An 18647-nucleotide genomic window follows, 5' to 3' on the forward strand; every position below is an offset into this window, starting at 1 on the left:
AAACTCTTGAGGGTTTACGACCATAAACTCCCAAGGAATGGTCCACGGACCGCAAACTCCAAGGGAGTACCCTTTTGAACCCTAATCACTTCTCAAGCCTTTGATTTGATCTTAGAAGCCTATCTTGTGATACATGAGACCTTTAAACACCCAAACCCACCATTCCCATGAGTTTACGGCCGTAAACTCATGGGGGAAATGGTCTCTCAACCGTAAACTCACATTAAGTTGACCATTTGAAGTGTAAACTCCATAGTGAGGCCATACACTCCTTAGAAGCAACCCTTAGCACTCCTAGCAATTGAAACAAAGTGTTTTCATGCATTAGAGTGTCTTTACTTACCTAATTAGTGATTAAATAACTAATTAGACACATCTATGTATCACTATATGCTACATAGGATCTGTGGCTGTGTTCAAGTCCTCACTTGACACCTAGCATCCTACTCAGCACTTCCATCCACTTCAGTCACTACAAGTGACTTCATACCCATTTATTAACCTTTTAAATGTTTTAACTGCTCTTATGGGGGGGAATACAAGTTGAATCAAACAAGTTATAGTATAAACCACATGTGATTTATAACTTGCAACCAAAAAGGATTTTCTATATTTTCAACTGCTTTGCCAACAAAACTATTTCAAATGTTTATCAAACTCATTTCATGTTAAATCATTATATAACTATTTCTAAAACTCTTTTAAACTTCATTTATCTGCAAATCATGTCTACACTAATATATTTATATAAGTAAGACTTGAAGGAATTAGGACTAATAGCTCACCTTACTTCCTGTTCTTGTTTGATTGTGGGCTTAGGGTACCTTGTTATTAGTCCGACTGTTGTTGAATTCTAAGTTATATATCATATATATTTATGTTAGATATAAAAGTCTTCATTTCAGTTCAGTGCCTTTGTGTATTAAAGGCATGCAACCAACATTACTATTTAACTATAATAGGTATAGTTAAGGATTACTACTCATTATTACTATTGCCATGACAATTACCAGAGTCAATACAGTTATGAGTTAATACATGCTAGATACTATACAAAGAGAATACTATATACTATACAAGAGAACACCCTATACATTATACTAGATAGTACATTATGCATTTTACAAGAGAACATACTAAAATAGAATGTGACATACTATTTCTCGATACAACACATCATTGTGCTATCACCGTGTAACCAGAGTCTCCTGGAGGGAGAGCGGGCAATATGTGTATAGATCTATACGGGACAGACACTCCCACATACTGACTGCTAGCTACAGTTCGAGCCGAAAGGCCAAAGGGTGACAAAATGTTACCTTACTACTTATGACTCGGAGGGTCAACAGGATTCGATCGTCAATCAGCATGGTTACATACGAGTTCACATTTAAACCTTTAATTAATACATTAAGAATTAAAGGCAAAACAGACTCCCTGGGGTGTATTGTACATTAATACTACCTGGGGCCTGCACTTCATTACATATAGTCGATAGCGATGTTGTTGGGGTAAAACATTATTTTTTCCCATCACTGTACATGAATAAAGTCTAAAACTATATTTTTATACTATTAGTTACTGGGAAAACTTGTACATTTTCAAAGGAACAAACAAACCATCGGGTCTTGGTAGAAGACTACTTTTTACTAGAAAACATAGGGTTTTCTAGGGTTTATACTATTTTTCAAACTTCAAAAATTCTCTTTTATACTACATTGTTGTGAACATTTTTATACAAGCAATGACACTAAATACTTATGAACTCACCAGCTTTATGCTGATAAACTCTTTCAAAATAACTTGTATTCTCAGGTCATCAGTAGACAGGTACAGATGCAGCTTTTGGGAAGATGGAGCACATACAAGACTCCTCTTTATTTTGATTATATTTTTTGGTGTCTAACAAACTGTACAGAACACGCTTGTATTACAATTAATATATTAATGCAATGGATGTTGTTGCTTGTCTTTACTATTATGCATTGTTATGATACTGTACATGACGTCCTCCACCCCAAAACATAGTCTGCCGTTCCTGGTTTTGGGGTGTGACAAAATTCTCTCGAACACAACTGATTAATACCTTTCTTCGGAGCAAGTCATTTGTGACTTTATCACTAAGATTGATCTCACTTACTAACTTGGTTTGAATGCATTCCATGTTATGAATCAACTTATGTGTTTACTTGATATATCACCTGCTGTCATTTATGTTTCTTTATATTTCCTCAACTAACTATCTAACCATCTAACATATTAACTTATTATTGTTGAGCTTTTAAATCCTTTGAGATTAACTAATTCCACAATCATACTTGTTATAACGTTTTTTCAAGTGTGTCTCAAGTTTTTTTTCTCTCAACAATTGGTATCAGAGCCATAGTGGTTGTTTTTTGAAAAACAGAACTCTGATTTTTCAAAAGGCCTTCTATACCACTGAAGCTCATTTAAAAAAAACACAATGGCACAAGCACTTTCTCTAAAAGTTTCCAATAGTGTTGGTGGTTCAAATCGAGCTCCAATACTGGTTGGAAATGAATACCATCACTGGTCTCAAAGAATGGAAAGATACTTAAGGAGAATTGGTAGAGATGTTTGGCGATCTATTGAAGAAGGACCACATGTACCTGTTCTTACACCTGTTCAAACTGATGGCGCCATAGCCAGACTAGGAGGAGGACAACCAGTCTTGAACCGTCCCACCAAGGATGATCTTGATAAAATGAAAAATGATGTTGTTGCTTTTTATGAAATCTCTTGTGGAGTTGCTCCTGACAACTTCGACATTATCATAAACTGTAAATCAACAAAAGAGATCTGGGATGTTCTCAAGAACTTGTATGAAGGTTCAGAACAAGCTCAAGATAAGAAGCTCACAACTGCACTCAATGAATTCAACAACTTCAAAGCTCATGTTGGTGAAAGTTTAGAGGACTCCTTCAAAAGGTTGATTCTGATTGTTACTATGTTATCAGATGCCGGCACCATCCACAGTAACCATGAAACAAACCTTCAGTTTCTCAACGGGTTAGGAAGACATTGCACTACTGCTAAGATAATAGTTCAAGGAGATAGAAAAATTCATTCCATGTGTCTTTACAAGCTATATGCGGAATTGCAAGCACAAGAATCCACCGTACTCAAAGACCGTGTTGACTTCGGAGGACCACTTGCTCTTGTAGCACAAGCTCCTCACAACCAGTCTTACTCTCCCTCGTATGACACTACACCACAGTCATACGAAGCTGACTCAGAGTATGATGATGAAGAAGAATTTCAAAAGGCTATTACTCTAGTTAGTAAACAGTTCAACCGACTACCACCCCACTCTTTTCGCAAGAATCAACTATTCAATAAACCTCCTTTCAATCGTAACTTCAACCCACAAAGCAATCACTCTCATTATCCTAAAAATTCACACCCACAACCGCAATCTCAAAACACTCAACCAAAGGAGACACCGCAGTCCATGCAAACCTCTGACTCCGGTACCCCTTCAGAAGACAAAAGTGATGTTGTAATATGTCACAAATGCAACAAAGAGAATCATTTTTCAAAGGATTGCAAAGCCAATGTAGTAAAAGATAGAGCATTCTACCTTAGAATGGCTCAAGAACTGGAAGAAAAGGAAAAGGGTAGGGCGTATGTGGCTCATGTTAAAAGAGACCATCAAGTTTGGTCATCTGGAGATGAAGAAGAAAACATCAGCAACATCAAAGGAGAAGGCAAAATCTGCATGCAAGCAACTGCTGATGATGATGGTTCTACGAAGCTGGAAAGGAACTACTGCTACATGGCAAAGGATGGAACTCTAAGCATCGCCGATCAGGTAAAACTCATGATTCAAACTCTAAACAATAACATGCATGACTGTCAACCTTTCATAGATAATCTTAATGACACATGTGTTGCCATCCTTTCAGACTACAACAAAGCCTTAGATGAGAAGAACATAGCGTCCCAAGAGATGTTTCATGTGAGAGGACGACTGGACAAAAAAAGACTCAAAATGGCTATGTTAGAAAGAGATTTAGAATTAGAAAAGTTGCAAGAATGTTTAGTGAAACCCAACTAGAAATAGCTTTGAACCAAAGAGATTTAGCTCAGAGTGAGATTGTACGTTTAAATCTTTTAATAGAAAAATTGTTCAATGAAAGTGAAGCTATTGAAAATTTAGTTAATAATGGAACCATGGACAATACATACAATTGGGGTTGGTCCAATGGATATCCTAGCATAGAGGATTCCTCACCCCGGTTTAACAAAGATCGACTTTATGTCCCTCAGGACCGAGAATTTCATTTTCCAGTCAATGACAAGACTTTTCCCGAAGATATCAAAACACACTTCGGTAGACTTCATAATCTAAGTAATAATTGTGTCATTGAGGAAATTATGCCTGAGGCTTCGGATCACACATGTGATCAACCTTTTATATGTGGCACAATCAGTCCAAATTCTCAGATCTCATCTATTGTTGATGAAGAAATAGTCATAGAAAGTCCCAAAGTCTCACAGGACTTTCCACCCTTGTCCTCAGACCGCAGTGCCTCTCACTGCTGTCATGATTCTCAGAAAAATCCCATTCCCATCACAACCCACACTTATGCTATGGTAGCTAAGTCTTCTTTACCAAATTCCACAATCAAAGGTTCAGTGACTCTTCAACCAAGTCACCATGAACTACCCATAGAAATTTTTGAAGTAGGTCAATGTTCTCAAAATCCTGAATTTTCAAGTTCTGATGAGTCAAGCCCTCGGTGTCAAATTTCTTCAAAGGCTTCCACGAAACCGCAGTTAAACACTAATGACTGCGGATCTCCAAAAACTTTAGCAAAAAGGCTTTCAAAGAGGATATTCGATCTCAAGGCGCAAATCGACAAATCTTTTCTAAAAACAAAATCCATATCAGATTTCCAAAATCTAAGAGTCCAGAAAAGTTTGTTTTTGCTCACCATTTCAAAAAACTCTCCCATCAAGAAACCATGCAAAAAGGAATGTGCAGTTTCAACATCCGTTCCTAATTCATCTGATAAAACCCAAAAGAAAGAAAGGTCTTTTCAAAACAATGGTTTTCAAATCTATTCCTCAGATGATCCAAAATGGAAGGGTATCTTACCCACTCCAACACTTTTAAAATCACCTCAAAGTTTCAACAAATGGAAAGGCATTTTACCAAATCCCAAGAATAGGTCCAAAGTGTCTACATGTGCAACATCTTCTTCAAGACAAACTTTTTCTAAATCCAACAGTTCACGTGTCAAATCTTACCAACCTCGGACCAGTCACAAATCAACCACACCCTTTCGACCGCTGACCAAACAAAGAGCCAAAACAAAAGACAAAATTTCAACATGTCAATGTCAATGTAGTTGTCAGAAAAAGTTTTCTCATGGCAAAACTGACCTTTTTCAGAAACCTCGTAACTTTTCAAAAAGGCACTACGCTCCAAAAACTCACAAATACCCAGGACTAGGATTAAAAGTTGACACGAAACCAATCCCTGCAACCTCTTTTCATGCATCAATCAGAAGCTCATTTATTGTCCCAGGCTCCAAACTAGTTTGGATGCCTAAATTAACCGTGTAATTTTTAGGCCTTGTGCAAGGAGGAACAAGAAGAAGAATGGTTATTCGATAGTGCCTGCTCCTTGCACATGACAGGAATGTTAGAGTACCTTCGATATTTCAGGCCAATTTGCAACGGTGGAAATGTCACTTTTGGAAGCAATGCTAATGGGATAATCCGATGTTATGGGTTTCTCACTACGAGAAACTTCTCTATTCAAAAGGTTGCTTATGTAGAAGGCCTTAAACACAATCTCATCAGTGTTGGTCAACAATGTAAAGCAGACCGCCGTGTTAAATTTGATGACCAGTTTTGCTATGTAATGACAAGTGATAGAAGCACTTGTCTGATCAAGTCCAAATCCGAAGGTACTATGTACCCTCTGGATATATCTTTGATCATAGGCAAACCACAGTTATTCTTTCTATCCAAAGTCGTATCCGAAGTCAGCTGGCTATGGCACTGCAAGCTCGTTCATCTTAACTACATATACATTAACAACTTGGTCATCGGAGAACTAGTCAGAGGTCTTCCAATCCTCAAGTTCAGCAATGATACTCTCTGTCCTGCATGTGAGTGTGGAAAGAAATTCAAGGCAAGTCATCCCACGGTGATTGATTCCACAATCTTTGAACCATTGGAACTTTTACACATTGATCTCTGCGGTCCATCTACCGTAGCCAGTCTTCATCACAAAAAATACATACTGGTTATTGTGGATGACTTCACACGTTTCACATGGGTCTTCTTTCTTCGACTCAAGTCAGAAACACCGTAGGTGTTGATCAACTTCATCAAGGAAATTGAACTTCAGATCAAGTTACCAGTCAGACGTATCTGAAGTGACAATAGAACCGTGTTTACTAATCATCTTCTAAATAGTTTCTTGGTCTCCAAAGGGATTACACACAACTTCTCACCTTCTTACACACCATAACAAAATAGCGTAGTAGAACAAAGGAACCGCACTCTAGTAGAAGCTGCCATATCTATGCTTAATTTTGCAAATCTTCCTCTCTACTTCTGGGCTGAAGCAGTGGCCACAGCCTGTTTTGTTCAAAATCGAAGCATTGTGTGCAAACGTCTCAACAAAACACCATATGATGGTCTTAACAACCGCAAGCCAAATGTTCGATTCTTTCATATCTTTGGGTGTAGATGCTTCGTCATAAACAACAGAGATCACCTTAATAAATTTGCACCGAAGTCTGATGAAGGCATCTTCCTTGGCTACTCCACTAACAAAGTTACTTATCGAGTTCTCATTAGACGCACAAGGTTGATAAGTGAAAGCTTCGGTGTAAAGTTTGATGACTATCACATCCGCAACTCCGCTTTATCAACTGAAACCACCGCAATTCTAGAAAGTGATATTCCTGCCTCTTCGGGTACATTAAATCTAGTTGAAATAAACTATGTTGATCTCTTTGATCTTGTTGATACAGCCAAGTTATCTGAAGTTCTCGTGTCTCTAGAAGCTCAGCAACAACATGCAGACGTATCTGGTCCAATAGCATCCGAACAAGTATCGCTAAATACTTCCACCTCGCTGGTTGAGGGGAAAACTCCACTCCGGACCATACAACAACCATCGAGGTTCTTGTACCAGAAGATGAAGCTCCAATCCGCAGCTCAAATTCGTAGAGTTTCAAGGATTCGGATGATGAAAACATAGAAAATGTTGACACAAGAACAGATTCAAGGATTATCACACTCCCATCCGGAATCCAGAGGACACCTTCGCCATCTACCCAAGATAAATCTAATCCCGCCTTCCCAGTTCAAGACACTTTAGCAGGATGTTCTTAAGTCCAGGGGGAACTGCCCTCCCCAACTGCTGAGTCTTATGATATTGAAACATTCCCTCCACCGCAGTTGTTAATCATCTGATACCTCGTCTACATGTATGGTCGAGAGACCACCCACCAGGTGAAATTATTGGCAACCCATCCGCAGGAATCCAAACTCGGTCATCCAAGGACTTATTCGATCACTGCCACTACGCAGTGTTCTTGTCCTCAGTCAAACCTCGATCGATCAAAGAAGCGTTACTTGAACCAAACTAGATTTCCGCAATGCAAGAAGAACTAGAAGAATTCAAAAGGAACAAGGTATGGTAGCTCGTTCCAAAACCGCAAGGCCACACCATTGTTGGCACAAGATAGGTGTTCAAGAATAAGTTAGATGAATCTGGTGCAGTTGTCAGAAACAAGGCAAGGCTTGTTTCCAAGGGATATAGTCAACTTGAAGGCATTGACTATGATGAAACGTATGCTCCGATAGCACGAATGGAAGCCATCTGGATCTTCTTAGCATACGCAGCACACAAAAACATCAAGGTTCATCAAATGGATGTGAAAAGTGCTTTTCTAAATGGGGAATTAAAAGAAGAGCTTTATCTTCAGCAACCTCTGGGTTTCGAAAGCGTTGAATTCCCAGACCATAGCTACAAGCTTGAAAAGGCAGTCTACGGTCTAAAACAATCCTCTAGAGCTTGGTATGAGACTTTATCTGAATTTCTTATCTCTTCAGGTTACAAAAGAGGAGTGATTGATCCCACTTTATTTCGAAAAGCAAATGGTGATCATCTGATGCTTGTACAAATATATGTGGATGATATCATTTTTGGCTCAACTGATCAAAAGATGGTGGATGAATTTGCTAAGCTCATGACCAACAAGTTCCAAATGAGCATGAATAGAGAGATTAACTTCTTTCTAGGACTTCAAGTGAAACAAGTCCCACAAGGGATATTCATTCATCAAGAAAAATACACCTTAGAACTATTGACGAAATACTGAATGGATAATTGTTCTTCGGCTAAGGTCCCCATGGCCTTCGGTTATAAGATTTCTGCTGATCCCTCAGGTGAATCTGTTGATCAAAAGTCTTATAGAGGTATTATTGGCTCTCTGATGAACCTCACTGCTAGCCGACCAGATATAGTTTTTGCCACAGGTGTATGCGCAAGGTACCAAGCTGACCCAAAAGTGTCTCATATGAACGCAGCCAAACAAATCCTACGATACTTAAAAGGAAGCAAAACTCTTGGATTATGGTACCCCGCAGGAAATGATTTCAGTCTTCAAGCATTTACAGATGCGGATCATGCTGGATGCAAACTTCATTGTAAAAGCACCTCAGGTGGATGTCAATTTCTGGGTGGAAGACTAGTCAGTTGGTCCTCAAGGAAACAAAATTGTGTATCATTGTCTACCGCAGAAGCTGAATATGTGGCCGCAGCCAGCTGTTTCTCTCAAGTCTTATGGATGAAAACACAACTGCTAGACTACAGATACAGAATGCTGCAGATACCAATCTATTGTGACTCTGAAAGTGCCATAGTGATTTCTCACAATCCTATTCAGCACTCCAAGACTAAGCATATTGAACTACGGTATCATTTCATCAAAGACCACATCCTGAAAGGTAACATTGAACTAATTTTTGTCCATACTCATGAAGAGATTGATGATGTATTTACAAAGGCACTTGACTCTACAAAACTCAACACTCTCTTACAAATGTTAGGAATGATGAATCCGGACCCATAATTCTTTTTGAATTGATAGGTACCCCAGACCATCATTGGTCTCTGTTGCGGTTCTAGTTGAAGTTATTTATGTTAGATGGTTTTGGTATATTCTATGTACCGCAACCATATATCATAATTATACTTCAATGGTCCTTATTGTTTGTTATTACTAATCTTTGCTCCAAGTGTTCATCTCATTTCATCTACCGCAGTCATCCATCCGACGACATATGATCCATCAGCAATGAAGTGTCTATCCGCAGTCACTTTAATTGATTTTCAGATTGTTACATTCTTTTGAAAAACAAAAAAAAATGGTGTGCTATTTAATGATCCTTCATTAAATAGAGAAAACATAAAGAAAAACATTCATTGTGCATCTATCTCATTCTTTTGAATAAACCTCGTGTCAGACCTATTTTAGGTATGATGACAAAAAGAAAGATTTTCCAAATCAAATCCTTTTAATATGTCTCTTCCTATTACCCTAAAACATCAAATCCGTTACAACTTACCTTTACCCAACGGATTGATCTCACCCTCACCACGCGTTCACCAGACGTGGTCACATATCTGACATTTCATTAAATGCAAACCTTTTTGGTAAACCCCAAATTCAGATTTAATCCTTCTTTTCATAATCTGTGGCTGAGATTAATACTCTTAATTCAAAATAAACAGCCAAACATTTTTACCCAAATTCACTTAGGGCAAAAATGTTTCCCGCTCCCTTAAGCCACTATAAAACCCCTTTCTTCTCCACAAAGAAAAGTCTACGCTCTCTAAACCATAAACTTTTCTCTTGCATTCTACTTTCCTTCTTCAAAGCTTCCTAAGAAAAACTCAACAATGGTGAAATCTGGTGTATCCAAGAAACTTTACAAGGCATCTGGATCAGTGAACCCCACTGGTTCAGACTCTGTTTTAAGACATCTCACACCGATGATTGCTTCAAGCAACTTCAGGGTCGTGTTTGAAGAACATTCTTTCTAAAATGCCCCCACAAAACTGATGATCAAGTTCTTGTCTAATCACCCACTGTTTGCACCCTTCGATTCATTCACAGACGTTGTCCCTCTCTCAACCCTCTTCAAGTGTGCATTTTCAGCCTATCGACCACTCGAAAACCTTCAAGAAGTGCATCTCAATCTAGTCAACGATTCTCTTGTCATCTTGACCAAGGAGAAATTTCTAACTGCCATAAATCTCCTTGTTCATCCATCCATCAAGGTTTTCATTCCTTCAATGGCGGATATACTGCCAGCGCTCTACCAAATGGGATACAAGAAGATAATCAAGGGAATTGGGGAATTCAAGAAAAACCAACTGCCTGCGGTCTGGCAATTCGTTTGTCACTTCATCATCCGCAGTCTATCTGGCAGAACCGGAGGCACAGACAACTTGGGACTAAAGCTCCTATAACTCGTATGGAGCATCTTCACAGGGCATGATGTCAACTATGATCAGATCCTATGGGATGATATCTTGTAGTACATTCCAAAAGAAAGCCTATGAGAGAACCCTACTGAACTCACATTTCCAAGGTTTTGGTCTCTCTGCATCTCCGACCTCCATGCGGATGCAGGAATCAGCATGGGCAACGACATCAACTTCTTTATCACCAAGGATCTTAAAAGGTACAATCCTTCCTCTGATCAGACTGTTTTTGGACCAATAAGAAGACTGCCCACTAACATTCTTTCTACCCTCAGTCCTGAGACAGCTGATGTCTCAGATCACATTGAGGCTACGGAAGGTATTGCCCCATACCTTCCTACCCCCACCTCTTCCAACCCAATCCGCAGTCATTGATCCTGCTAGTACCGTAGTCCCATCTTCCACAACTCTTTCCAACATTTCCTTATCCCAAAGACGCAAGCAGCTAGTCTCTGCTCGTTAAGGCCCCCACAACACCAAGAAACAAGGAACTCCTAAAAAAGGATGCTTCCAAGCCTTCCAAGCCCTCCAAGAAAAGAAAAACTCCACCAGTAATCACTATAGTCAAACCAAGAAATCGTATCTCTAGCAGTGACTCTGATGAGGATGATCAACCCATTGCAATCCTCAAGAAACACAAATCTGATCCCACTAGCCATATACATGATAGGACTGATACCTCAGCCTCTCAACAGGATCTGGTAGTCCTTGGGATGGCCACACATCCATTCGAAACAACCATCCTATACCAATCAGGCGCAAGCAGTGCATCTGATTCACCACAACGTGGAGACTCCCCCCTAGGTCAATCCCAGGAGGATGGCTCAGGCTCCCGCCCTAAGGTCTCCAGGGCTTCCCGTCTTCACTTCTTTACCCCTGAGGAGCTGCACTCCATTCTTTTGTCTGTCACCCAAACACTTCAAACACCATCCCAACCGCAAGGTGATTCTTCAGCCTTTTCCAGAACTGAGCCGAGGCCAGACTTGACTTTAGGTTAAGGATACCAAGGAAGCTCAGGAAATCCTACTCTGCTTACATCAGTAACAGGAGGTTTAGGGACGGTGAGCACAAATGTGCAAGGATCCGTGAACCCGAGGGACACCTCGGTGCGCTTTCAAGGAATTGACGACTTTGATTTGAATGACTCTTGGAGTAAGTATCAACCATCCAATGAAGCCGAAGCCAAGAAATATGTTGCTTTCTGTAGGGAATTCCAAGCAAGAAAGGCAAGACAAACAAAGCAGCTTCAGCAGAAACAACAAGAAATTCTCTATGTGGCTAAGTATTGGGCAGACGCAATCAACAATGCCAATATTGTAGCTACTTTCTTCAAAGTCCATGCCCTGATGGACAACATGGCTGATACCATCCGCAAGGCTCAAGAGGCAACTGTTGATCAGACTCCCTCAAAGCCTCCTCCATCTCCAACTGCCAGAGACTCCCAAGATGCAGGCACCGAGATCGAAGTTAGTTCTGCTCCTACCTTCGGTTTTGACGATGTTGATCTTCAAGAGGTCAATCAACTAATCCCTTTGGATGATGACCTTATGATTTATGTTGAAGAAGAAGAATCGAGTGGCTCTCAGCACTCAACCTCCAAGCCAAAGAAGAAGAAAAAGAAGAAAAAGATGGCCGTCTCAAGAAAAGAATTTCTCAATCTTCAATCCAAGGTTGATCAAATCTTGTCCGCAGTCAAGTCTACTCAACCGCAATCTGACGACAATGTTGTGCCACAGTCCTTAATCGAAAGGATTGAACGACTAGAAGCAAGGGAACGAATGGTTGCTGAGAGAATTTCTCTCAAAGTTGAAATGGGGATAAGGTCCCTTGACAACAATCGTCAAGAGGATCACAATGATTTTATGGCTGCTGCGGAGCGCCTTATATTTGAGGTATCCGCAAGAAAGGACAATTTGCAGGCAGCCATTGCGGATCAATCTTCTCGGTCTCAGAAACTAATAGATGAGACTCACACTGCATATGAATCCACTATCTCAGTTCTCCACACAACAATCAATAAACTCCAACGTTTATTGTCATCCAACTTCCATGGCTCCGAAATTCTCCAATTAACAAAGGAAATACATCGACTGCTCTTCAGCACCTCTATTCCTGACAATCAGCAACTGGCTGAGTTTCTCAAAGTCCAGTTACAGGAAGTTTGTGCTAAAGTCGATGGCCTTAAACAATGGCTTGAGGAGGCTCCGGATCTGAACTCCTCAAGAGGGGGAAGTGAAGAAGAAGTACATCGAGAAGAAGACTATGAAGAAGAACATCATTCCAACAGCGCTTCTCAGAAAATCCCTCACCGCAACACCACTCTCCACCACCGCAACACAAAATCATTCCTTCCCCTAAAAGACCTGAAACTCCCCCACACTTCAAGTATCATGCATATCACATGTCCTCTCCAAGATCAAATGACTCCCCTGTAACGAAGCAAAAGAAAGCTGACTGGAAAGCAGCCAAACTTGCAGAGCTCATTTGGAGACAGTGCGGTTTTGAAATTGTGATGGATGAATCCTTAATAAACTCCTGGATCAATCCCCACCACAGACTTCTTGATGACGACTACAAACCATACCTCACGTATGTTGAACCTCCTTCGGATGGATATTGGGATGTCCCTATCTCCCCAAACGCTAAATACTTCACTGTATTTTAGCAGTTTGAGCACAACCTTCCTGATCACAAGAGACTGCCAATGAAGTTCGAGAGACTTAACCGATTTTATGCCAAGCATGTGTCTCCCATTGAGAAAATCTGGTCCAACGACATACCTTCAGCAGTCAAGAACTTCAAACCTCGCAAATTTATGAAGGCTGATTTTGTGCAATACACACTCACAAGAAGGAATCAGGACTATGTCCGCACCCAATCTGACTTCCTCTGCATGAACCCAGAAGAAGTCTTCCTGATAGCAAAGGTGTTCCAGAATAAGTGTGAAAAGCATCCAAAGATGAAGATAGCACTTAAAAGGGCAAGTACTTATCTGAAAGAAACTGTGTGTGACTTTGTAAAGATTGATGCGGAGATCCACCCAATCATTTCCAAAAGGATTGATCTACCTCCTCTTGATCCCGCACCGATGCCAACCGAAGGTTACGAGGAAAGATCCGTTGGTGCTACAAACTTTCCTGAACTTGGAGTTATCTTCAAAAGGAAGACTGATCAGGTCAAGTACTTCATCCCCATGGCCTCCATGAACTGCCTCATGAAGAAACAACTTGAAATTTGTCGAACCGCAGTGGAAAAATCGAAGCATACAATTGCCGAAGTCAAGTTTGAGATTTTAAGAAGGATCACCTGGTTGGAAAATGTCAAGAAATTTTGGTGGATCCTGATCAAGTTCCTTAAACTTGATAAGTGAAGAAAATTAAAGGTCACTTAGGGGCAAATTGTTGATACATAAAGTAACCCTCTTACTTTTTGTCTACCGCAGTCTACAGCTCTCCGCAGTCAAGCTCCCTCAGCAATCACATCTGAAGTCGTCAAAGCTACCGCAGTCTTTCTTTCAATACTTAGTCTATTTTATATGTATCTCTTGTAATACTCTCTATTGTCCAGTATGCCTTGCATGGCTACTCTTACAGAGTAAATCTACTATATCTCTTTAGTCTCTATAAATAGAGACTACGCTTTATCAATCAATACAGATCTCTTCTTACTCATCTTTAGATCTTAATTATCTTCAAGTTATCCTTACACATCGCATATCTTTCTTACTCTCTGAAATCCTCTCGAACACAACTGATTAATACCTCTCTTCGGAGCAAGTCATTTGTGACTTTATCATTAAGATTGATCTCACTCACTAACTTGTTTTGAATGCATTCCATGTTATGAATCAACTTATGTGTTTACTTGATATATCACCTGCTGTCATTTATGTTTCTTTATATTTCCGCAACTAACTATCTAACCATCTAACATATTAACTTATTATTGTTAAGCTTTTAGATCCTTTGAGATTAACTAATTCCGCAATCATACCTGTTCTAACGTTTGTTCAAGTGTGTCTCAAGTTTTTTCTCTCAACATTATCAATACAATGGTTGTTGTTGCTTTGATTACTATTTTACATTTGTTATGATACTGTACTTGACGTCCTCCGCCCCCGAACGTTTCCTCCGTTCAGGTTTGGGGGTGTGACACAAATGTATTTTATTTATATATAAAACATTGGGATATCATCGTCAATACAGAAACATAAGCATAACGAAATATTACAAGCCTTACAGTAATTAAACTAGTGGCCTACTACTCCTTGAATCTATCAGCAAAATGTATATTTCATATTGCCACCTGTGATACAATAAACTGAGTGGGTCAGGTTGGGAAACTTGGTGAGTACATAGGGTTTTCAATCCCACAATGTGATAATATTGTATATCTCAAAATCTTCAAATCCAACTATTATCATTAACACAAATATATCATATCTCTAGAAAAATTTATCCCATCCAGTCGATTCCCACTATAGATCCTATACAAAGATCTAGCATAAAGGGTCAATATGAACAACAAACTGACGACGTTGCTTCGGAAATTCCTTGCCAGCAAATGAGGATCAATAAATACATCAAATGAGGGGAATGGAACAAGTTTCACCACGAACCTTCGTTCGTAAAAACAATAAGATAATTAAGTCAGGCGTGGTTATCTAGATAATTATGCCTAACAGTGGTCTGACACCGTGAGGTATTTTACCCCCAGACTCACCCTATCCGAAAATACAACATCAGACATACCTAGTGTCAAAAAAGTATGGGGAAATACTAAGAAAGTACTCTCGTACACTCCCGAACCCTGACACAAAATAGTGTCAAAAAAGACCATGTACATGATAACACTTCTATCACATTATAGTAGCCTGGTATGAGTAGGACTCACACCCCAGTACACAATAATACCCTGACACAAGTAGCACCTAAGACATAGAGCGTTGAAAAAGACTTAGTACTTAGAAAGTACTTTTATACGTAGGACATACTCCATCAATCATCAATCTCATCGAATAGAGTTTCTACTCTCTATTCCGATCACACATGTACCCTTAATAAGATACTACCCAATATCCAAACATAATTCAACTAAGCATTTTAAGTCTTATTTCTTCACTAAGCAAGCTTACAATTCTTATAATCAACTTTCAATACTAACTCTATTTCGACAAAACTATCCTAATTTAGTGTAATATTTTATACAGAGTATTAAGTATTAACATACATTTATCTTCTCATTTATAATACTTCTATTATTATTATCATGTAAATACATCTCAACACATATAGAACCATGTCTGGTTCGCATAGCGTATTTCATCCAATATACATATAACACATATTTCCAGATAATAAGCATATAACTCACATATAAACTTTAAACATATATTTAATTCTTTTATTAATACATGTATTAAAATCGTATTCATGAAATGGACTATGCACTCACTTGTTAAAGTGACGACTCGAAATTTGAGCTTCACTTCGCTTCTAGCAATTGTCTTTTTATGACAACCCAAAACTTTCCATTTTGTTCAACCATTCACTTCAATATGAGTTAAAACTATTTCTACTAACTTTCAACTTTTAGGAATAAGTTTGAGTGGTTTAAAGTTAGTGATTCAAGAGATATAAGGAGAGTGGATACCCTAGGGTGTACTAAGTAGCAAATCATGCCCAAAACTTTAAGAGTTTTGAGTTTACGGTCCAAAATGGAATTGGGACCGTAAACCCAAAAGGCTATATAAGTGTGACTTAGTTATTTTAATCACTTTTTCACATTTCCAAAGACTAAGGCCATTTCTCTCTCAAGTATCATCCTGTTTTCTTCAAAGATCTTCAACTAGTAAGTGTTTCTAGCCCTATTATCATTAGATCAAGTGTTAAACATCAAGAAATCATCAAGATTCCCCGAGAACAAGGTGTTCACGGCCCAAGATCTTCTTGGACCGTGAACACTAAAAGTAAGGCTTAAATGTGCCTTTTGTCCCTTTAGACCTTTAGAACAAGCATAGAAGCAACCCCTAACATGTTTAAACCATAAGAGCCTCAAGAAAACACCCAAATACCACAAGGATAAGGGGCTTACGGTCCAAGAATCTCCTTGGACCGTAAACACTATAAAGGTTGCTAAAAGTGTGCCAAAGTGCCTTAAACTCTAGCCAAACCTTAGAAGCAAACATGGAACCTTCCTTTGTTGTGTTTAGCACAAGAAAACCACAAAACTGCCCCATGATTTGGTGTTTACGGTTTGGGGAGCTCCCAAAACCGTAAACACCCCAATGAGGGTGTTAATGCCTCATGTTGCTTCCTTAAGCTTTGAAACTAGCCTAAACCTTTACCTAGAAGTGTTTTGGACTTGAAAACTTCATTTGAACATAAACCATTTGATTTTACTACCATAAACTCAAAATCCATATGGTCCAAAAACCGTAAACCCTATAAAGGGGTGATATGTTGCCCTAAGCACTCCCTAAGGCTAAAACTTGAAGTTAGGATGCTTCAAAAGGACTTCTAGGACTTCAAACCACCACATGGTCAAGGTACCATGAGTTTACGACCGTAAACTCATGGGTTTACCACCGTAAACTCAAGTACAGTGACTTACAAAACCGTAAACACCATTTAGTGCCATTTCACTTCCCTTGTTGAATTACATGTGATTCCAACACCTAGCCAAGGTGTTTCCAAGTCCCGGAAGGTGTTATCTTTCATATAGTTGTTTATAAACACTATATTCATGTCATTATGTGTCCTTAAATATCATTTAGGACTTATTGTGTCTCGGAACTTCATTCGTGGAACTTCTCATCCGTACGCGCATACCTGTTTGAATCACCCACATCAGGTGAGTTCATACCCCGTAACGAATCTTTTAACTATTTTAATTGTTTTAAGGGGGGATACAAGTTGAACACAATGTTAATTGTGTAAATGTTTGTTATAAACATCTTTCAAAATGTTACTTATGTTATTTATAAATTGTTAAAACATTTCAAAACTCTTCTAAAGGTTATGTTACTTTATAGTTATACAAAACTCCATTTTTAAAGTATAAGCATAACTTTGTAGATAAATGAGTCTTTTCAGTATAAGTCTAGTTAGAACATTAGTAAACTATTATAGGTATAGTTTAGGAGAATGTTATTCATTACTTCTAGTACAATGAAGCACACACAGAACAGAACAGAACAATACCAGTACAGAACATAACAAACAATTAAATTTGCTATAGCATGATAACACACAGATAGGATCTATATTTAATGTGAAATACACGGCTTGCATGGATTTGCTTGGGTCGCGTATGGTTCCCTCAATCTCCATACATGAGAGCGGTTAGTAGGGGTTCCAGCTTTCACATTATGACCATAATAAAACACACATATGTTTTTAGGTTGTTAGTACCTCCGTATGTGATTATAAACGACATCAGGGTACTCATTTCTCCCATTACTTTCATAAAGTGTCGGTAACACTTGAAGGTTGATCTATTCTCTAATCGAGATAGGTTATAAACTAGGGAGAATGTACTTTTCTGTTGACAAATGAACAGTAGAGTCTTGGTAGAAGACTGCTTTCATAACAGTAGATTCTTGGTAGAAGACTGCTTTCAAAACAGTAGGGTCTTGGTAGAAGACTACTTTCAAAACAGTAGGGTCTTGGTAGAAGACTGCTTCCAAAACAATTGAGTCTTGGTAGAAGGCTACTTTTAAAAAGTTAGAACCATGATGCTAACCTTATGATTCCGTAATGTATACACTATAGGATACATATATGTTAAGTAGATTCCGATAGCTAATAGGATGTGTGTTCTTCGTTGTACGTCCTGTTCCCGTTGGATGTGGGTTTACACCGAGGTCACCCAATCTATTATCTACCCGAATCTATATATATTTATGCTTAGTATACATTAAGTCATCATAAGGGTACCAGGTATGGATCAGGTAATAGGACACAAGGTCAATGCACAGTTTTTCTAGTACAAAACTTTCGTTTCAAAGTCAGTACTTTTGATATACAAAACTAGCGGTTTCCCAGTTAAGGGCTTAATCCATTTTATTAAGCCAGTACAGTTTTAAAGACTTTAAGTGAGTTAA

The sequence above is a fragment of the Lactuca serriola genome, chromosome 5 (genome assembly GCF_051521515.1).
Source record: "Lactuca serriola cultivar US96UC23 chromosome 5, Lser_US96UC23_V15, whole genome shotgun sequence".
Lineage (NCBI taxonomy): Eukaryota > Viridiplantae > Streptophyta > Magnoliopsida > Asterales > Asteraceae > Lactuca > Lactuca serriola.